Source organism: Arachis ipaensis, chromosome B04, assembly GCF_000816755.2.
Source record: "Arachis ipaensis cultivar K30076 chromosome B04, Araip1.1, whole genome shotgun sequence".
Classification (NCBI taxonomy): Eukaryota; Viridiplantae; Streptophyta; class Magnoliopsida; order Fabales; family Fabaceae; genus Arachis; species Arachis ipaensis.
In genome coordinates, this window is record NC_029788.2 from 2,769,625 (window position 1) to 2,776,547 (window position 6,923).

The following is a 6,923-nucleotide window of genomic DNA, read 5'->3' on the forward strand; positions in this document are numbered from 1 at the left end:
TTTTTTTTTTTTTTTAAAGGCACCAAGATGGCTAGGGGATTTGGTAATAATATATTGCATGATCTAAAATTTGTTGGTATCAGTTATGATTTATTTATGTAGTAGTTATAACTAATTGTTGGTTTAGATAAACTTTTTCTAAAAAAATGTAATAGGTAAAATATCTTTTAATAGACTAAAATTAAATGTTAATTAATCAAGAAAATAGTCAATAATGTAATGTTGACGAGAATAAAATAATAAAATTTTTCCATTTATTTACCTTACTTAAATATTATGTTTTTTTTTTTTTAAGAAATGGGCCAAAAGGATTAGAAGGTTTGGTAATATAATGTAATGCAGGATTTTAAATTTGTTAGTAATAAATTGTGACTAATTTGGTAATATAATGTAATGCTAAGGGAGACTATTACAGTTGTAAACAAGATTAATTGGTCTTTGGTAATACAATAATTTAGATATCCAAAAAAAAAAAAGATAAAAAAATATCATTAGTAACTATTAAAGTAAGAAAAATCATCACAAATATTATTTTTATTACAATCTTTATCATGTCTTCTAATTTTTAGGATTTAAAAATACAGCTTAGGTTGAAGTTACACACAAAATATTTTCTCTTTTGATGACTTCTATTAAGGCCTTTTCACGTATATTTATAGAGTTGGATTAAGTCAAAAGTTAATAATAACTTATAATATTTTCATAAAATATTAAATTTGGATTTTTTTAATTCCTTCTATTCTTAGTTTGTGACAATCAAATAAAGTTGACGATGTTATCTCATTAATATGTATGCATATTAATAAAGTGATAATTACTTGAAAATTAAAAAACTATTTGATAATAATAATAATAATAATAATAATAATAATAATAATAATAATAATAATAATAATTGTAAGGTCCCACATCGGTTGGGGAGGGGAACGAAGCATGCCTTATAAGGGTGTGGATATCTCTCCCTAGTATAATGCGTTTTGACGAGTGAGTGTGGGGGACTTCGGCTATCATCTCTATCGTCAAAGGCAAAATCGTGAGGCTTTGTGTGCCAAAGCGGACAATATCGTGCTAGCGGGTGGTCTGGGCTGTTACAATAATAATGAGAAACATTAAGGAAGAAAGAGAGAAAATGAAAAAGCTTCGTATTCATGAATCTTTGAAGCTTAGTGCATCAAATTTCAAAGCTCAAATCAAAACTTTACTCTAGTTAATCTCTTTCTCTCAACTTTCTCTTTATTCTCATACTAACATCATCAAAATAAATTGAAGTACAATCTCTCTTTTTTCTCTTCAAGAATTTGACCATAGTATTTGATCTTTGTCAACTTCATTATACATGAATATGAATAATAATTTTACACAACGAAAAAAACAGTATTTATAACCGAAAAAATTGTTATAAAAAATTTGAATTTTGAAATAAAAGAAATTTATAATAAAAAAAATTGAGTTAATAGTCAAAATCGTCCCTGAAAGATATTCCAATCTCTATTTTCGTCTCCGAAAGATAAATTTAATCAAAATCGTCCTCGAAAGATTTAAAATTAATCACGTTAGTCCCTCCGTCTATTTTGCCACTAACGACGTTAACTTTGCTGACGTGGCATGTTAGTTTTTTTTTTTTCATGGGCTGTTAAGCCCAAAAAACAAAAACAGATCCTAACTACCCATAACCCGACCCACCCGTACCCACCCCTAAAATCCTTTCTCAACCGTCTGAGTAGCTTCAAGTCTCCATTCTCCTCACTGCAACACAACCTCCGCCACCTATCAAGCGTCTTAGAGCCCATGCTCCACAGCTGCTGCCTCTCTCTACTATCGGTTCGGATTAAGTCTTTCACATTTGGAGAGAGATCTGACTTACTTTGGAGTTTGGATTTTGTAGGTCGTCTCTGTGAAAATGATATTTCTTCTCTCCGTCGCTTTCGTTAGAGTTATTTAACAAATATTCTTGGTGCTTAAACTTATATCTCACTCCTTCACCACACTGGTATGTTTCATCGTTGTAGCTCCCTTTTATTACTACTATTTTATATCGTGTGAAATTTTCATTTTTTGAAGCTGTTGTGTCCAAAGATTGTGCCTTTTTTGGGGCATATCAGGTGTGGTGGTGTGATCATTCATGGTACACTGATCATGCGCTTTTGTTTTTGTGTTTTTGATTCTAGTAATTTTCTGGTTTATCTTTGGGTTGCATTTTTGCATGCTTGGTTTTGTTCATAGAACGGGTCTTATCTTTGCTTAAACATTAAAATTGAACATTTTCTCTTGGTTAATTATTTTGCATGTTTGAGATTGTGATGATGCTATGTTGATTCCTTTGTTTATTTTGACATGCACCGAATTGGATTGGGGGTGGAAAGCGAGCACTATACTATTGATGTGGCGGCGGTGGCAGCAGCTGTGGAGCGGGGGCTCTAAGACGCTTGATAGGTGGCGGAGGTTGAAATTTAGGCAAGGCATGGTATCTCTGCAACATCCGGCGACGACGGTGGTGGTTACTAGAGACGGTGCGTAGCGTGAAGCTTGAAGAACCACCATTGCGGGGGTTGTGTTGCAGCGGGACGAAAATGGAGGGTCGAAGCTACTCAGAATCTCAGATGGGTTGAGGAGGGATTTTCGGAGCGGGTACGGGTGGGTCGGGCTCTGGGTAGTTAGTGTTTTGTTTCTATTTTTTGGATGACCAAAAAGACAAAAAAAAAAGCTAACGTGCCACGTCAGCAAAGTTAACGTCGTTAGTGACATAATAGACGGAGGGACTAACGTGATTAATTTTAAATCTTTCGAGGACGATTTTGATTAAATTTATCTTTCGGGGACGAAAATGGAGATCGGGGTATCTTTCAAGGACGATTTTGACTATTAACTCAAAAAAAATTGTTAAAAAGTTGTTGTAATATGTCCCGTTACAAAAAATTATTGTAACAAAAAATAAAACTGTTATAATACAAAGTAATATTTTGTAACAAATTTTTTTAATACAAAAACTGAAATTTGTTACAAAAGTGGTAACAATTTTTTACCTTTATAATGTTTTACATAACAATATAAATTTTTCTATCATAAAATTTTATTACAAAATATAACTTGATTTTGTAACAATTTTTTTAAATACAAATTACACACATAATTTATCAAATTATTATTTTTTAATTAATTGATATATTAACTAATTTACTGAGCAAGTCAATATTTATATAATACATAATAATATAGATAATTGAAACATGCTTCATTTAACTAAGATTGTTTTAAAACAAAATAACTTTAGTGCCTACATTGATTAGTTTCACAAGTTATATAAGTTCCACAAGTTCAATTAAAAGTTAAAAGTCTAACATAGATTAGTGTTTCTATAAATAAAAATATTATCGAGTCCTTAAGTTAGCATGTTGTGTAAACCCCGTTAAATTAACCGGGCCAGCACTTAAGTGAGCCAAAGCTCATTTTCTCCTCCAAATGCAAGAGAAGCAACGCTGAACACAGCAGGGGAGGAGAAGGGTACGAAACCCTTACGTTAATTTCAAAACACCGTAACTTTTCAATTCGAGCTCCGATCGCTGCACTGTTTGCGACCACGCGACCACCGCATCGAGCTCTACGTTTTTACCAGAACAATTTTATAGGTAAGCTATTTAATTACTCTCATCCACTCCTTCTCCAATTTTTAAAAATTATGTAGAGGTATTGAATTTCTTTACTTTTTGATGTATTAGGATCCGATTAGCTTGAGAAAAATGTTTACTCTTGCTTATATGAAACTTAGGTAAGGTGAGAATACCATAATTCTATTTAGTTTTCTAAATTTGTGCTTTGGGTATTAAATTGGGTGTATATGTGTTATGAATATGTATTATATTGTGAATAAATAATTGGAGCTTGGAATTATGGATATTGGAACTTGGAAGAGGCTGAGCATTAGTGTTTTATTGAAGTTTTTGGGGCTGTGTTGGTTTTAGTGAACTGCCTTAATCATTACGAGAAAATCGGCCAAGGTATGGTTTAGGTTTCTTGCATTTAATATATAATGTTATGTGAAAACTTAGGCTAGTTGATCATATGATAAGTTGGAATATATGTGTATATATTTATTGTTTAGTATCTTGTTAATAAATATGTGTGGTTTGGTGCTTGTTGATTAGTTGGTGATTTAGAGAATTGTTGATTTGAGGTATGTTTATTGTGGTAATTGTTGTGATGATGAGGAAGGGCATATTGAGTTATAAGCCTAGAATTTTGTAAGCTATGATTTTGGTTGATGGATTTTAGTAGTGTATGTATATTATGGTTGATTTGAGGTATGTTTATTGTGGTAGTTGTTATGATGATGAGGAAGGGCATATAATGTTGATAATTGTAGATTTGGTAATGAAAGGAATGGGATTTTGAATGAAAATGAGGTTTGGAAAGTTATGTGAAATTTTGGTTTTGGTCGAACTTTGGGGAGCTATAATTTGGCCTCCGGACCCTCAAATTGTTCCCAAATTATTTTAAATAAAAATTGGGTTCGTGAAGTTTATGTCGTTCGAAGAACGAATGAAAAACGATTTAAAATGATTAAGTTATGTACGTAAGAAGTTTTGGTTTGAAAATTATGTAATTCTGCAGCTTTCTGCTTAATCAGGTTTTTGGAAAAATGTATGTCCACACGTACGCGTGGCATGGAATTTTTTACTGTGCGTACACGAGTCTATGCGTACGCGTAATGGGCCAGCATGCATGTCCACACGTATGCATGATAAGGGGATGCGCGCGCGAGCTGCTTTTTTACACTCCCATGCGTACGCGTGGCCCCTATTCCAGCAAACATAGTTTTCTGAGTTTTAAATCCTATTTCAAACTTCTAAATCTCTATTTTCATTCCTCTAGTCATAAATAATAGTATTAAACCTAATAATCAGATGAAGTTAGGAAATGGGGATAACTTGGAGGTGAAGTAAAGCTAAAAAAGTGATGAATTGAATATGAAATGCTATGAATAATTATGTATGATATTTGGCTAAATAATCAAATGATCTGAGATACAAGATTTTCTGGGTAAAGTACCATGGCTTGCCACCATGTATACCAGGTCAAAAATTTGATACTCTATTGACCCTACGACGTAAGGGTGACCGGGCACTTATAAATTTCCGGAAATGTTATTCCCATTGAGCAATATTGATTATTTGAGAAAAAACTATGCATAGACTCTTGGAGACGCACGTCGAGGGATAGTCCAAGGGTTTAGCCAACCGGACTTGTCGGGTTGGCTTGATAACCGACAGATGAGACTCATCAGCCATAGGACAAGCATGCATCATGTGCATATTACTTGAATTACTTGTTTGTGCATTAACTGGGTGTGCCTAAGTGTATTTGCTATGTTAAATGTATATTTGTTACCTGCAGTACTTGTAACGTTCTTGTGCTTGCCTTTATCTGCTTATTTGTATGTGATATGTTGTCGGAGATGGAGGTATGGAGGAAAGACAGTAGGACTTAGATTCAAGATTAAGTTAAGTTAGGCTTAGATACTCTTAGAAAACCACCCTTTTATGGTTTCTGTTTAATACTTTAAGCTTTATAACCTGAGTGTCGGCATTCTAGAATTTCCTCTGGCATTCCCAGGACCTTATATCTTATATGTGTGACACATTTACCATGCTGAGAACCTCTGGTTCTCACCCCATACTATGTCGTTGTTTTTCAGATGCAGGTCGGAGGCACCTCGTTAGGCGTCTGGACTTTTGAAGCGAAGTGGTTATCGGGTTACTTTTTGATTGTATAGTCATGTATATATATGGACTTAGTTTTCTCTCCGCATGATTTGTTCCTTTTGACCCTCTTAGAGGCTTATGGAGAGGCAGGATTTTGTTTATGTAAATTTGGATTTTGGATATGTATATATTATGTTTAAATATTCTCTGGCCAGCCTTGACTTCGCGGGTTGAGTTAGGAGCTTATTATTTTGTATCTTTGGCCCTCTAGTCCTACTTTTGTTATCTTATACTTGACAGTTATAGTTTTCTTAATACGCAAGTTAACTCGTTTCTCTGAGTATTGCGCTTTTAATTCGCGATTTTTATTTTATCTGTTCTTCAAGTCTCCTAGTTTATTATATTCTTTCTGCTATTGTATGTACATATTTTATTTTTAGAGGTCGTAATATCACACCACCTTTGTTTTACGGCTTAAGCGTAAAGCTCCATGTGGTAGGGTGTTACATGTTATCACCATTTTAGCACTGCTGTAAATGTGAAATACCAAAACAAAAATTAGAAACAAGATATAACACTAATTACAATTTTTCTCATTCACTTTTATTCAAAATTTTTAGAAAAATTTTGGCAGAACCTCCCCTAAAACTTGAATACTTTCACTGTCTACGATTCCATCAAAACAACCAATTCATCACTTATTTCTCATTCAATACACAACCAAATTTATCAAACCAACAAAACCCATTCACAAACATACGCATAAAATCATATAATTTTATTTGATGGTAATCAGTGACTAAGAAAGGGGGGTTGAATCTTAGTCCATTTTTTGCTGAATATAGATTTCTGATTTTTCAAGAAACCTCAGGAGATATTTCTGCTTTTTGTCTCGTGTCGAATTGAGAGACACTTTTGTTTTGTCTCGTAAAGAATTGAGAGATATTTTTGTTTTTGTCGCCTGATAAACAAAAACTGAGAAAGGAGTAGGGAAGAAGAATTAATACCAGATATATTCTGATTCAGCCACTAGGTGCAATGTGGCCTACGTCCAGTCTCCATCACAACAATGATGGAATTTCACTATGTTATCACAATATTACAAACACCAATTTCTCCCTAGGAACTACCTATTCCTATCTGGGACAAATCCAAATTCTACACCCAATCTGAATTTGACTAGGACTCAAAACCTAGCTTTCAACCACAAAGTGCTAACCCAAC